The 17059-nt window shown below is 43.8% G+C and overlaps 1 protein-coding gene and 1 pseudogene across 1 annotated transcript in view; both read left to right on the top strand.

The window, feature by feature from the left end:
* LOC126184735 (CUB and sushi domain-containing protein 3) overlaps positions 1 to 17059 on the top strand; it is a 556957-nt gene that overhangs the window by 459142 nt on the left and 80756 nt on the right. The gene's annotated exons all lie outside the window — the stretch shown is intronic.
* Positions 11324 to 11441, top strand: LOC126100166 (5S ribosomal RNA; annotated as a pseudogene).

The following is a 17059-nucleotide window of genomic DNA, read 5'->3' as shown; positions in this document are numbered from 1 at the left end:
TTGTAATCTAGCAAATTTCAAATATTTGAGTGGGATCGTTAAAACAACATTACCAAGAAAACAACTAGAGACGATAAAATGATGAAATTCTACAAAACAGTGACTGTAACGAGGTGCCTGTGCGGCAGTGAGCGTTTGGTGTTAAAAATAAGAGCAAAGGCAGAACACAGATTGTGGAAATCCTGAGTTGCGCTCTTTGTTTCACCACGAGACGCTGAAAGAGAAAAGTGGACATACAGCAGCAACCGAACGTTTCAAGATTGTAGGAAAAGATTGTAGATTATAGAAATGTGTTTTGGGACCACTTACAGAATACGTTCGTTTCTTGAATTAAATCTCTCTACCTGAGATGGGTTCATAGTCTCCTTGAGTTTTTGAACAAAATCTTCGCCACTAACTACATCCATTTTATCGGAAATCACTAAATTGCAATTTCGATTTTAAGCCATTAGCAAGTGGTTTAGCTGCAACCAGTAACAAACACTGAAGCTAGATATTAACGTTCCATCGCTGGTGGGGCTATAGGGAACCCATTCGTATGATTAATTAGGATGAAAGAAATTGTCTCAGATTGGTAATTAGAGAGCATTTTATTGCAGTCTGAGGCAATTTCTTTTTTCCTAATTAAAGCTATGAAACAAATGTAGTTATTACACAGTGTATTTTTGAAACGCAGGAACCATCAACATGGGTAAAAGAAATAAAATGAATGTGAGCTTAGAGGGCTATTGGCAGCATTCCTTATACACATCATTCGTATAAACGATCAAAATACAACGTTCATTCAGAGAACATTTCATAAAACTCACTAATAAATAAAGCACTCTACTAGATACGCCAGAATACGCCAAATGGAAATTATTCTCGAGGGATTTTGTGCTGTCTGTACGTCTCAGTATTATACATCATACTGGTCAAAAGCAGGTTGGGGTCAGCTACAACGTATTTACAAAAATGCCGAAGCTTAAACTTGAGGCGCACGGAAGCGCTATGATGCACAAAGTTTTGGATGTGTAACCAAATATACTCTAATGTGTAAAGCTAAAAGTTAGGGCAAAAACAAGGAACACAGCACTTTAATGTGGTAAAATAATGCACAAATCTATTAATCTAAAAAATAAGTTCCCCTTGGCCGAGCGGCTCTAGTCGCCACAGTCTGGAACCGCGCAACCGCTACGGTCGCAGGTTCGAATCCTGCCTCGGGCATGGATGTGTGTGATGTCCTTAGGTTAGTTAGGTTTAAGTAGTTCTAAGTCTAAGGGAATGATCACCTCAGATGTTAAGTCCCATAGTGCTTAGAGCCATTTCTGAATAAGTTCCCTGAGTCGATCATGTTTATTGAAGCCTTTGTGAATCTGCATAAATCAACATTTGGAGCACTAATGATAGTACTCAATCGACGGTGCAACTATTTTCTACAGTGATTATCGAAGAGGCCCACACCTGCGCTATATTTACCAAGATACTGGTTAAAGAGTCGCCCATAATACGTATTTAAGCAAATGTTCAATGAGCACCATAAGTGCTTCACAGAATACAAAGATGGGATGAATCGTAGAATCAATTTGTTCAAATTGGCGCGTTATTGGCAGAACGTGGCAGCGAGTGCGTTACCTTTAACAACCACTACAGTCAGATACTTTTGTAAATTCTTTAATGACTAACCGGTTTCGGGTGCTAAGCTATTCCCAGCTGCCCATAGATACGTCTTGGCCGACGGCTGCGTCAGACCTGTAAGATATTGGCACTTACGTGAACCTGCTGGAAGCAGGCTGTTAGAATCTACCACTTAAAATCGGTTTAGTCATTAATGAATTTACGTGAGCATTTGGCTGTAATTATTAAGAGCTGTCCACATGGTTCCTCGGTCTACCAAATAAATTTGCAGTCAGTAACACTGAGCTCGAGGAGACAAGAGCATACGATATTACACTGTACAATGAATTCATCTTCTCTCCCATTCCCCTACATATTCTACCGACTATTTATCATATGTAACCAGCAGGTAAATAAATTCAGAACATCACAATGCATTCTTTTCCTCGCAAAAGCAGAGACGGTAGGTTTTACTCACCAGGAGAACACTGCAAGTATCATTACCCGATTTCCTAGAAACTCCGCTCAGTGTAAGGGGAGTCAAAATAAGCGAACACTTGTCTCGGCTTATCCGTAGATACTCGACCGTTACCGAGAAAACGAGGTCAAAGTTTTCAAAGTATTTTATGTGCCTTTTAGCGAGGAAGTAGTTCAACCGTAGAGGTGGCAAAGTTGCTATCCTCTTGTTTTTCACTTATCTAGTCATGTCCGTAAATGGTTACTACACGAATGTTTGCATTGTATATTGAAATAGCATTGTCCTTATTCGTCTACTAACTGTAATTCTGGTGAATAAATTTTTTAAAAAAGAAAATTATTTGAAATGATTTTCGGTGAAATACCTGTAGTGTACCTTGGTTCTTAATATAATCAACTGCAAGCGGCAGTTTTCTGTAAAGTGATCCGTTATGCGTGGTAAGCCGCGAAATTATTGCCAACGCGTGAAAATCATCAGCAGTGTTAAACGACGTTTCTTTCCCGACTGAGGATCGTACAAATGAATGTCACTGTCGCAAACCTGACTTCGTGCGATGCTCGTGGTGTCCGATATTTCTATGCTCCGAATGTTTTTTACGATCAGTATCATCCAAGGGAATACACCAAATCTTCCTGAAGAATAAACATAGGAATAAAATATAAAAATTACTGTAATAATTAATATAAGAATGAAAAATAAGAATACCAGAACTTAAAAAGATTATGAGCCCTGAAAATACCATACACACATATATAATAAATGTATAACACTTATTGTGAAACCCAGTTGTAATTTTACAATTAATACACTCCTGGAAATTGAAATAAGAACACCGTGAATTCATTGTCCCAGGAAGGGGAAACTTTATTGACACATTCCTGGGGTCAGATACATCACATGATCACACTGACAGAACCACAGGCACATAGACACAGGCAACAGAGCATGCACAATGTCGGCACTAGTACAGTGTATATCCACCTTTCGCAGCAATGCAGGCTGCTATTCTCCCATGGAGACGATCGTAGAGATGCTGGATGTAGTCCTGTGGAACGGCTTGCCATGCCATTTCCACCTGGCGCCTCAGTTGGACCAGCGTTCGTGCTGGACGTGCAGACCGCGTGAGACGACGCTTCATCCAGTCCCAAACATGCTCAATGGGGGACAGATCCGGAGATCTTGCTGGCCAGGGTAGTTGACTTACACCTTCTAGAGCACGTTGGGTGGCACGGGATACATGCGGACGTGCATTGTCCTGTTGGAACAGCAAGTTCCCTTGCCGGTCTAGGAATGGTAGAACGATGGGTTCGATGACGGTTTGGATGTACCGTGCACTATTCAGTGTCCCCTCGACGATCACCAGTGGACACGACCAGTGTAGGAGATCGCTCCCCACACCATGATGCCGGGTGTTGGCCCTGTGTGCCTCGGTCGTATGCAGTCCTGATTGTGGCGCTCACCTGCACGGCGCCAAACACGCATACGACCATAATTTGGCACCAAGGCAGAAGCGACTCTCATCGCTGAAGACGACACGTCTCCATTCGTCCCTCCATTCACGCCTGTCGCGACACCACTGGAGGCGGGCTGCACGATGTGGGGGCGTGAGCGGAAGACGGCCTAACGGTGTGTGGGACCGTAGCCCAGCTTCATGGAGACGGTTGCGAATGGTCCTCGCCGATACCCCAGGAGCAACAGTGTCCCTAATTTGCTGGGAAGTGTCGGTGCGGTCCCCTACGGCACTGCGTAGGATCCTACGGTCTTGGCGTGCATCCGTGCGTCGCTGCGGTCCGGTCCCAGGTCGACGGGCACGTGCACCTTCCGCCGACCACTGGCGACAACATCGATGTACTGTGGAGACCTCACGCCCCACGTGTTGAGCAATTCGGCGGTACGTCCACCCGGCCTCCCGCATGCCCACTATACGCCCTCGCTCAAAGTCCGTCAACTGCACATACGGTTCACGTCCACGCTGTCGCGGCATGCTACCAGTGTTAAAGACTGCGATGGAGCTCCGTATGCCACGGCAAACTGGCTGACACTGACGGCGGCGGTGCACAAATGCTGCGCAGCTAGCGCCATTCGACGGCCAACACTGCGGTTCCTGGTGTGTCCGCTGTGCCGTGCGTGTGATCATTGCTTGTACAGCCCTCTCGCAGTGTCCGGAGCAAGTATGGTGGGTCTGACACACCGGTGTCAATGTGTTCTTTTTTCCATTTCCAGGAGTGTATAACTTAGTTGTATCCCCAAACATGGTAAGGAACATTCGTGTAGTGATCTTCAACGGACATGGACAGATAAATGAAAAAGGAAATGAAATAAATGAAAACATTAATCGGGTTTCGAACACGGGGCGCAAAACTGAGAAGCTGGGGCGCAAGCCACTCTGCCGCCATTTCGGCTGAGATTATCGTGCGCTGAAAGCACATACAGTACTTTGATTGTCGTTTTCTCAGAAACGGTAGAGTATGTACGTATAAGGCGAGTCACATGTTCACTTACTTTGACTCCTCTTCCACCGAGGGAAGTTTCTGAGAAATCGAGTTATGCCACTCGCCGTGTTCTCCTCGTCATCTGGGAGGCAGGCACACAAGGATGTCGCGTAATTAGTTGACTGATACAGAAGCTGAAGACGCATGTAATAAGACATGGTGACACAATGTATTTTTCCCCTACATTCCATTACGTAGCAGTTGACACCCAGTCGCACGACAGTGGGTGGAATATTGGCTAAAAGGGAGGGATGATAACCTTTAGTCGGTGATACCGACTACCTGGCTGTGGCATAGCTGCTTCCTGTTATTGAGGCGCCATTGAATTGGTCACTGCCCCTTGATGCATGGATTCCTTCTGTGGAGAGAATACCAACCATTGTGCAGTGGTTGTAGTAGTCAGACGAGAGTGCACACACGTATTGTTAGGATGCACCTCAAAGCTAATGAGAGGACAGAGTGATATATGGCGGGCGTCTTGGCTTGTGTTTCGAACGACACGAGATATCTCAAGCGCTTGCTATTTATCTACATCTACATAATTACTCTGAAATTCGCAATTAAGTGCGTGGCAGAGAGTTCATCAAACCACCTTCAAGCTATTTCTCTACGTTCCACATTCGAATAGCGCGTGGGAAAAACGAACATTTAAATCTTTCTGTCCGAGCTGTGATTTGTATTATATTTTTATAATGATCATTCCTCCTAATGCAGGCGGGCGTCAACAACGTATTTTCACACTCTGAGGAGAAAGTTGGAGATTGAAATTTCATGAGATCTTGCCCCCCCCCCCCCCCCAAAAAAAAAAAGGTTCAAATGGCTCTGAGCACTATGGGACTTAACATCTGAGGTCATCAGTCCACTAGAACTTAGAATTACTTAAACCTGACTAACCTAAGGACATCACACACATCCATTCCCGAGGCAGGATTCGAACCTGCGCCCGTAGCGGTCTTGCGGTTCCAGACTGTAGCGCCTAGAACGGCTCGGCCAACCCGGCCGGCGCCCCAACAAAAAACATATTTGTTTCAATGATTGCCACTCCAAATCACGTATCATAACCGTGGCATTCTGTTCTCTATGTCGCAACAGTAGAAAACGAGCTGCCCTTCTTTGAACTTTTTCAATGTCCGCCGTCAAGCCTATCTGACGCGAATTCCGAATCGCAGAGCAATACTCCAGGAGAGGGCGGACAAGCGTAGAGTCAGCATTCTCTTTAGCAGACCTGTTGTCTTTTCTGAGTGTTCTGCCAATAAATCGCAGTCTTTGGTTTGCTTTCTCCACAACATTATCTATGCGATCGTTCCGATTTAAGTTACTAGTAATTGTAATCCATAAGTATTTAACTGAATTTACAACCATTAGATTTGTGAGATTTATCGTGTAACAGAAATTTAGTGAACCCTTTTAGTACTTATGTGGATTACTTCACACGTTTCATTATTTAGAGTCAAATGCCAGTTTCTGCACCATACAGATATTTTGTCTAAATCGTTTTGCCGTTTGTATTGGTCATCTGATGACTTTATAAGACGGCAAGTGACAGCATCATCTGCGAACATTTTAAGAGGGCTGCTCAGATCGTCTCTTAAATCGATTATGTGGGGCGAGAATAGCAGAGGTCATATAACACTTCCTCAGGGAACGCCAGATATTATCTCTGTTTTACTCGATAAGTTTTCGTCATTTACTACGAACTGTGACCTTTTTGACAGGAAATCACGAATCCAGTAGTACATCTCCTCCGAGCAGGTACTGTCTGGCAGACGATATCGTGTTTTAGTTTTTGAAGTTCTCTGTATAGTTTTATGTAGTATTTTACCATACATTCTACTTTTAAATTATTTTATATTTCACTTGATGCACTTCTGTTTTACTGTAAATATTAAATTTTATTTAACTTCCCTGCATCTCCGTTTCGTTAAGTAATGTACGAGCGTTAATGACTGTATTCTCGGACACATCATCCCAAAGAACAGCAACAACAATCAGTGCAATGCTTACGCACCTCTAAAAGTTATTTCATGACAGACAGACATGACAGACACAGCTGTAAGAAAGGCGCATGTAAAGAATACTCCCGAAACTGACTTTTATTACGAGCACAAAATTTTGGGAACGTTATTACTAAAGAGGAAGCAATACAATTGTCTAAAAATTTAAAACTTACACGTACTGGACCACGAAAATATACGTAGTTATGCAACTATTTAATAGTTCAATAAACAGTGATTACAGAGCAACACCGCATAAAATTCCCTCAATTTCATGGTAGCTGACTGCATGCATCATCAAAAAGTCAACGTTTCGATTAATTTGTGAAGAATTCTCTTCAGAAAAACTATGACCGACACGAATCAGATCTTCGTTACCCTGAGTAAAACCACTGCAAGCTTAAACAAAATTGTTCTGTGTGGATAAAGACGCAATTCCTTACGCTTCAGCTACATTGCATGTAATCATCATCAAATACGATATAGATTGTTCCGAAAAGATTCATCCTACTTCACAAGATAACATTTTCCGCCTGAATGAAGACAGAAATTTTGAGTGAATTTGTAGCTTACGGATAGGCCAATAAAGTTTTTATTTTCAAAACAAGCATGCCACTTTACAGGCGTGTATCTTTCACATGCATGCACAGACAAACTTGCACTTGTTTTTACAGTTACGTTTAGGCTCAAAGTTTTCATTCACCTTTCACAGATATTCAGTGTGCCCTCCTCCAGACCCGCGACAAGCGTCCAGACAATAGTCAAACTGATCCTATACTTTTGCGAGCTTGTCTGCAGTTACTGCACTGTTTGTTGTTGCTTTGTGTCTTCGAAGTTCACTCAAGGGGACGCGCACAGACGGAGTCTTTCACAAATCACTACCAAAAAAAATACATGACGTATGATCAGACGACCTTGGAGGACCATGGCGCCCAACCCATCGTTGAGCCAGCTCATTGTTAAGAAATGTTCTTACATGACGACGACAATGCAGTGGGCACGTTTTCGCAAATGTAGAAAAATTCTAATCTCCACCATATAAGGATACCCAAACTGGATAAAGAACGAGCGAGGGGTGTGTCAGCATCGGACACACCCGTGTCTACAGCTACTTGAATGTGCAACTTAACAACTGGCGCCGAGGAAAACTTCCAGTTTCGATGCGTAACTTAATATGCACCCCCAAGTACCTATCTTCAATCATGCTGGATATGTAGTCTTGTGAAATCAGATGAATATTTTTTTAAACAAATAGGAGTATTATGTAGTGACTATGTTTAAGGCTTGCGGTTCTTATTTCGTAGAATCTCTGCTTCACTATCTGCTGTATATTCAGCACATGTATAACAAATGAAGACATGCACATCGAAGAGGTTGACAGTGCTAAATTTCTGGGATTACAACTCGATAATAAATTCAGTTGGGACGGGTATACCACAGAACTGCTGAAGCGCCTAAACAAGTCTGTATTTGCGGTGAAAATTATGTCTGAAATAATGGATATAAATATAAAAAAACTTTCATACTTTGTTTACTTTTTGTATCATACGGGGTCATATTCTGGGGTAACTCGCAAAACCGAGCAAAAGTTATTAGCATACAAAAGCGCGTAAAAAGACTCATTTTTGGTGTAAATTCAAGAACATCATGTTCAAGGAACTTTGTATTCTAACCACTGCTGCTCAGTATATTTATTCCTTCAGTCCCAGTGGCGTCACACCATTTCCCCATATGCCAAAAAATTCAAAACCACAATTTCGGGCAAAAACATAATGGCCTCAGTGTTCTGGGACAGAAAAGTATCATTTTGGTCTAATTTCTGCCTCAGGCGGAGACCATCAATACACAGCGGTATTGTAAGACCCTAAAAAACTGAAAAGGAGAACTCAAAACACAGCATTAGCCACCGAGGCTGTCTTGGACACATTTGGGTGGGATGTTTTGAACCGACTCCCCGTATTCCCCTGCTTGCCTTCAGGTTATCATCTTTTCACTTCTCTGAAGGCAAACGTGATTGGAATTAAATTTTCAACCGACGACCAGGTGTAGGAAGAAATTCTGAAGTGGGGGAAGGAACTGGCGGGAGAGATTTTCGAGGAGGGCATAAAGGAGCTTGTGCCACGGCTCACCACGTGCATTAATGGGATGGCGAGAATGTGGAAAAATTGTCAAAAAATGTATCAACAATATCATGAATTTTTTTCAAATCCACTTTTTCTAAAAAAAAAATATACAAATCTAGTACACTTACGTTCTGAAGACGCCTCGTAGTTTACCGAACTACACAAATGTGCAAACTTGTTGAGAAGTAGCCAGCTCTCAACGCGTGTGTTACTCAGCTGTACATAATAAACACTCTCTTCACAGTGAGCGTCATCCTACACGGCTCCCTATGAACGTGCTGTGTGATTTTCCTCGGATGCCTGTTGGCCCGCCTGCGTGGTGCTGTGTGCTGCTGCCTTCCTGCCGCACCTCCAGTTCGCTGCCCTCGCTGTCCCTGTCTCTTGCTCTTCCTGTCTCCTGCTGGCTTCCTGGAGACGCCAGGAAACCGCTTCCTTCTCAGCCACCCTACACGCTTCCTGGTTTTACGGCAAGCGGATATCAAGACAAAAACTCAACTCACACCCGCATCACCTTACTAAATTCTGTTGTAACTCTAAGGGATTAGCGGGGAGACGCAGCAATCCGATCACTTCAAAAAGCACTCCGTCTTCAGGCCACGAGTGGTCTACCGGGACCATCCGACCGCCGTGTCATCCTCAATGGAGGATGCGGATAGGAGGGGTGTGGGGTCAGCACACCGCTCTCCCGGTCGTTATGGTGGTATTCTTGACCGAAAAATGGCAACAGCGCATGGCAGCCTGGATGGTCACCCATCCAAGTGCCGACCACGCCCGACAGCGCTTAACTTCGGTGATCTCACGGGAACCGGTATATCCACTGCGGCAAGGCCGTCCGATCACTTCAAGCAGCATTCATTTATGACGTTACCATTTCGACCGATGTTCATTATCAGATGGCGTACATTAGTTTTTTCTCTTCATGTTATACAACACTAAACTAACAATCACACACAGTGTGCTTTTATTTGTGATAATGTTGTTCGCTAATTCCTGATTCAGCGACACCAACCGACTTGCGTTTTATATTTCATCATATTCTGAAAGTCTTTAAGCTACATCGACCTTCATTTCAACTAACGAAATACTGTTGATTCATTCGAAAGTATTAAATTGTCCTACACAACAGAACGGAAACAATCAACCGACCCAAAGAAAACTTTTATAATTAAACACTCCATCTGCTATGCTTTGGTAAATTATTTGTTAGTTTAGTGCTGTGCAATGCCATGCATTAACACGCAAAAGTTGCATTGCACTTTAAATTTCAGTTAACTGCTGATCTCTAGAACACCAAACCTTACACGTACAAACATAATTGCGTAATACCTGATGTTGTGCTACGCTCCGAATCACTCATTTATTGTGTCTGATATAACTATTCACTATTCATTTTATCCAGTGTAGTCATTTTTTCCATGTAATGCCACTATGGATGAAATTAGAGGAATCAGGTCCTGAGCAGGCGTTAATCCCTTAACTACTTCAGGTGCTGTTTACTTAAAAACTGGATATTACAATTGCTACAACATGGAGAAACTGCTAAACATACATTAATTTTATACTTTCTGTGACTGATAGTGACACGCAAACATGTACTTGAAACTAGTGCAAATATATTACCATCAAGAAACCTAAAATTTTGTAATAGTGACACGCAAACATGTACTTGAGACTAGTTCAGATATATTACCATCAAGAAACCTAAAATTTTGTAACGACAGTCCCATTTGACTTCCCATTTGAGTTAAGGAATTCGCGCCAAAGACATGAAGTTAGAGACATACGTGACGTATTTCTCAAGGATTCCGTTTCATTCTGTTCCAGCTTCTTTGTGCTATTCATTGGTATATGCATTTGGAGGACAATGATGAATTTGACGGGAGTCCAATTTCTACACATCTTCAGTTAACTGTATGTCAGACCACACACCACTCCGCAAGACAACTTCTAAAGACTACATAGTATGTGTAGAAACCTAGATTTCTTGAGAAACAATGAACTATGCTGCACGAAGAGTATTTCCTTTTGTCTCTTCTTCCTTCATTAAGCATTGCACCTTTTAGGCTGCTGCAACAGCAGTTCTGCATCTGCTACATTCATCTTCTGTTCGGCCAAGAAGTATTTCCTTTTCGTCGTTGGAGTTAACGTAGTTAACGGAGTTAACGTAGTACTCTCTCAGGCGAACTTTAATTAAGATCTCTGTAGGTAGTCCCGCGATGCCTTTCTCTAATCTAAAATTTTGCTGTAGTCTCCACTGAGCTGACGTTATAAGTCCACATTTCTCTTTCTACCTCTCATGATCAACATATAACTGACCTCAGAAATTCCGCGGCTGTGATCCGCTTTTGGTCTTCTTTTTTAACACGAGTCGCTCGCTACCAGACAGACATCTTGTTGCGGTCATTGTTTTATAGAATTACATCATTATCTTTTCTAGTATTTTACCAGCGTTCTTCCAAGGATACCACAAAAATATTTTAAATTTACTAGCCAGTTATCAATGCCGTTTTCTTGTATGTGCGGTATCAAACAGCTTAGAAAATTGTTTAGTTAAACTTTTTCCGAGAATTACCTACATCATTATGATGGGTATCGTATGAATGACTTACCTTGATTTTAGCTATATTTATACTGACGTTAGCCAACGGCCTTGCCGCAGTGGTAACACAGGTTCCCGTCAGATTACCGAAGTTAAGCGCTGTCGGGCTGGGCTAGTACTTGGATGGGTGACCATCCGGTCTGCCGAGCGCTGTTGATAAGCGGGGTGCACTCAGCGCTTGTGAGGCAAACTGAGGAGCTACTTGATCGAGAAGTAGCGGCTCCGGTCTCGGAAACTGACATACGGCCGGGAGAGCGGTGTGCTGACCACATGCCCCTCAATATCCGCAACCAGTGACGCCTGTGGGCTGAGGATGACACGGCGGCCGGTCGGTACCGTTGGGCCTTCATGGCCTGTTCGGGAGGAGTTTAGTTTTTATATTGACGCTGCGTTTGCATAATCTTATATAATTCATTAAGTTCTTATAAAATTACTTCCACCTCTCATATGATATTCTGACCACCTACAAACACAAGGGTGGAAATAAAATTATATTCTTCAATGTCAATATTTTCTCTCATGCTTTAGTTAAGTGCAGTGGGACACTCCCTACCTGGATTTTTTTACTTCTATCCACACTAATTTCCTCGTATGGAATTCCTCAGGCACAAGAAATGAGTACATTTCTAAGAGTGTGAGTCAACCACGGTATCAACACGGTATGGTTGAAATGGCTCTGAGCACTATGGGACTTAACTTCGGAGGTCATCAGTCCCCTAGAACTTAGAACTACTTAAACCTAACTAACCTAAGGACATCACACACATCCATGCCCGAGGCAGGATTCTAACCTGCGACCGTAGCGGTCGCGCGGTTCCAGACTGTAGTGCCTAGAACCGCTCGGCCACCCTGGCCGGCCAACAACACGGTATGGGGCACCTGCCGTTCCTCAGCAGGTAGCTCCATTAACTCACTGATTCGCCATTGAAGTTACACATCCTTCACAAAAACTTGATTTCATTAAATGTAATACGCAGAAATAACTCATTAGTCACATAATTGTACAAACGATTTTGTTCCACCTAGTCGTACTACTGTTTTCGATGGGATTACACTTGCGTATCATGAAGTAGTATTGTGGCAGGATTCGAGTGGGAGCGTTAATTGTTAACTATAGATGAGCGCGGTGCTTCCATGACACGTCGTATCACCAAGCTACATTCCATTTTCTGTACTGACGCACGAGGTGCCGGTGGTTCAAGATTATGTCCCAGCGTGCGTTTAACAAGGAGGGGCTGGGAAGTGACGGGAGGGAATCATTGACCACTGCACTCTACCGCAGGGCATCGGAAAACGCTACTTCCTTCTTCAGCAGACATGACACATGGACAGCTTATCAGGACCTGAATACTACAGAAAGGGAGCCCTATAGGGCAACATACCCACAGTTTCTGAACAGCCTCGTACCTAGTGTCTCAAATAGACGCGTCTCCACGGCGAACATGATTCCTAATGGTACCACTAAGGGAAAGTGGAGAAATAGTACGCATGTAAGAGAAAAAAGTGTAATTTGAACACACAGATAATAAGTAACTTAAAAGCAAATGGTTCAAATGGCTCTGAGCACTATGGGACTTAACTGCAGTGGTCATCAGTCCACTAGAACTTAGAACTACTTAAACCTAACTAACCTAAGGACATCACACACATCCATGCCCGAGGCAGGATTCGAACCTGCGACCGTAGCGGTCGCGCGGCTCCAGACTGTAGCGCCCAGAACCGCTCGGCCACTCTGGCCGGCACTTAAAAGCAGCTGAATGTAAGATAGCGGTAGTTTCTCTACTTTTACTACACTAAATCAATTTAAATGTAAATAAGTGTACAATGAGATTTAACTGCAAATATCACAAAGTTGCGATTGTGCTTGATTTCCACTACCAACGGCATAATTATCCGGAATGGTTGGGGAACTGTGTACTCGTGAAGCGAAGTTTATGTCAAATGTACATGAGTGAACATAACCGGCACTTGAATTGTCTGCCAAGTTCTGTTAGGAAATTAGAAATTTGAAACGTATTTAAACAGTAACATAGAAGGTGTAATCACTTTTATATTCAAATTTAAATAATTTTTAAAATGTTTATTTCGTTATAAGCAGTCGTCACAAATATAGTCTTGGGATGTCTTCTCCCAAACATGGCCGGCCGGTGTGGCCGTGCGGTTTAGACGCTTCAGTCTGGAACCGCGTGACCGCTACGGTCGCAGGTTCGAATCCTGCCTCGGGCTTGGATGTGTGTGATGTCCTTAGGTTAGTTAGGTTTAATTAGTTCTAAGTTCTTGGCGACTGATGACCTCAGAAGTTAAGTCGCATAGTGCTCAGAACCATTTGAACCATTTGAATCCCACACATGCAGCATAATTCCAAACAAAGCACCCAACACACCTGTACCACAATTCTTAGTATTTACCTACTTCTTCACAGATGCATCATAAAACAATAAGTTCTTTACTACGGGTAGGAAGTGATTTCAACGCGCCGCTAAACTGGTTATCCTAATCATCGCCATCATCATGATCATCTTCGTTAAAATACTAAAGACATTGGATACCGCCAATGATTCTAATGTTTATTCCTTGCCTTTGGTTTTCTTTTTCTTTTCTTGTTGCTCTGTAAGAAACCTACGTATAGCTTTCCCCTTCTCGTTCTTATACATAACTTGTTGTTTCTTTCAATTCCTTACTTTCTTCTTTATTTTAGCTTCTTCCAGTTTTTCACAGGGATTCGCATCTGTTCTTTTTCAGCGCTCCATTACAGCAGTGTGTCATTACAAACAACTCGATCACATTCTTTCTGCCTAATATCGTGTAGGCCCCCGCGAGCACGCGGAAGTGCCGCAACACAAATGGCACACACTCGATTAATGTCTGAAGTAGTGCTTGAGAGTACTGGCACCATGAATCCTGCAGGGCTGTCCATAAACCCGTAATAGTACGAAGAGGTGGAAATCTCTTCTGAACAGCACGTTGCAAGGCATCCCAGATATGCTCAATAATGGTCATGTCTCGAAAGTTTGGTGTCCAGCAGAAGTGTTTAATCTCAGAAGATTGCTCCTGGAGCCACTCTGTAGTAATTGTGGATGTGTGGGGTGTCGCATTGTCCTTCTGGAATTGTACACGTCCGTCGGAATGCACAAGGGACATGCACGGATGCAGGTGACCGGACAGGATGGTTACGTGCGTGTCACCTGTCACAGTCGTATCTAGACGTATCAGGGGACCCATATCACTCCAACTGCACACGCCCCACACCGTTACAGAGCCTCTACCAGCTTGAACAGTCCCTGCCTGACTACAGGGTCCATGGATTCATGACGTTGTGTCCATACCCTTACACGTCCATCCACTCGATACAATTTGAAACGAGACTCGTCCGACCAGGCAACATGTTTCCAGTCATCAACAGTAAAATGTCGGTGTTGAGGGGACCAGGCGAGGCGTAAAGCTTCGTGTCGTGGAGTCATCAAGGGTACACGGGTGGGCCTTCGGCTCCGAAAGCCCACATCGATGATGTTTCATTGAGATAATGCTCGGGCGCCTACTGTAACACCACGTTCACACTCAGTTAAATCTTGATAATGTGCAATTGTAGCATCAGTAACCGAGATAACAACTGCGCCAGACACTTTTTGTCTTATATAGGCGTTGCCGACCGCAGCGCCGTATTCTGCCTGTTTACATATCTCTATATTTGAATACGCATGCCTATACCAGTTTCTTTGGCGCTTCAGTGTATTTAGAAATTAAATACATGCAATGATACAATAAATTACAGATATTAATAACACATTCAGATAAAAGTAAATCAGTACCATCTTATTTCCTGTCTTCTGAAAATATCAAGGAACGGCCTGTTCTATTTGTCTCTCTCTACCGCCTGTCTTTTCTGTTCGTGTTCATTACTAACAATAAGAGGAATTCAAGACGCCAGCAATAATCGCAAATCGTCAAGTTTACCGCAAGCTTCGAACATCGAATGCTTACTATTACCCGCTACACACAGTTACCCAACCATCCCGTACTGTCATTGTATGGTACTGCTTCAGATACATCTCTGTCTCTCTTCTCTAGGTTGTCTGCCAAAAGTGGAGAGTTCCTGTCTCATGATGTAAACTACATCGGAATATTCTCTAGATGTGCATACGGTATTTTTACGTTTTGGTGTTAAGGATGTCCCTTACTAATTCCCCAGCAAAACTAATTGGGAATTTCTTAACATACACTACTGGCCATTAAAATTGCTACACCACGAAGATGACGTGCTACAGAAGCGAAATTTAACCGACAGAAGATGCTGTGATATGCAAATGATTAACTCTTCACCGCATTCACACAAGGTTGGCGCCGGTGGCGACACCTACAACGACGAAAGTTTCCAACCGATTTCTCATACACAAACAGCAGTTGACCGGCATTGCCTGGTGAAACGTTGTTGTGATGCCTCGTGTAAGGAGGAGAAACGCGTCCCATCACGTTTCCGACATTGATAAAGGTCGGATTGTAACCTATCGCGATTGCGGTTTATCGTATCGTGACACTGCTGCTCGCATTGGTCGAGATACAATGACTGTTAGCAGAATATGGAATGCGTAGGTTCAGGAGGGTAATACGGAACGCCGTGCTGGATCCCAACGGCCTCGTATCACTAGCAGTCGAGATGACAGGCATCTTATCCGCATGGCTGTAACGGATCGTGAAGCCACGTCTCGATCCCAGAGTCAACAGATGGGGACGTTTGCAAGACAACAACTTCTGCACGAACAGTTCGACGACGTATGCAGCAGAATGGACTATCAGCTCGGAGACCATGGCTGCGGTTATCCTTGACGCTGCATCACAGACAGGAGCGCCTGCGATGGTCTACTCAACGACGAACCTGGGTGCACGAATGGCAAAACGTCATTTTTTCGGATGAATCCAGGTTCTGTTTACAGCATCATGATGGTCGCATTCGTGTTTGGCGACATCGCGGTGAACGCACATTAGAAGCGTGTATTCGTCATCGTCATACTGGCGTATCACCCGGCGTGATGGTATAGGGTGCCATTGGTTACACGTGTCGGTCACCTCTTGTTCGCATTGACGGCACTTTGAATAGCGGACGTTACATTTCAGATGTGTTACGACCCGTGGCTTTACCCTTCATTCGATCCCTGCGAAACCCTACATTTCAGCAGGATAATGCACGACCGTACGTTGCAGGTCCTGTACGGGCCTTTCTGGATACAGAAAATGTTCGACTGCTGCCCTGGCCATCACATTCTCCAGATCTCTCACCAATTGAAAACGTCTGGTCAATGGTGGCCGAGAAATTGGCTCGTGACACTATGCCAGTCACTACTCTTGATGAACTGTGGTATCGTGTTGAAGCTGCATGGGCAGCTGTACCTGTTACACGCCATCCAAGCTCTGTTTGACTCAATGCCCAGGCGTATCAAGGCCGTTATTACGGCCAGAGGTGGTTGTTCTGGGTACTGGAATACCCGTTTATCACCTGCATTTCTTTTTGGTGTAGCAATTTTAATGACCAGTAGTGTACTTCGTATTGGATGTCATCGTGAAGGAGGAAATTTAAGGATTGGGTGAAGCATTCATTAAAGACGTGATGGTTGCGATATCCGCGTCGGATATTGGTCTCTCAAGTCGAACCTGCGATTACACAATGTACAGCGCCAAGTAGAACCCTCGGTCAGAGGTAGCAGGGAGCTGCAGTGCAGCACGGAGTGGTGTGATGTCGGGCGATCCCGAAGGCGGCCGGCTGTGCCCGGCCGCGGCCTTTA

The sequence above is a fragment of the Schistocerca cancellata genome, chromosome 1 (genome assembly GCF_023864275.1).
Source record: "Schistocerca cancellata isolate TAMUIC-IGC-003103 chromosome 1, iqSchCanc2.1, whole genome shotgun sequence".
NCBI classification, from domain to species: Eukaryota; Metazoa; Arthropoda; class Insecta; order Orthoptera; family Acrididae; genus Schistocerca; species Schistocerca cancellata.
The sequence above is the reverse complement of the archived record's forward strand: the minus strand, read 5'-3'. Positions and strand labels throughout refer to the sequence as shown.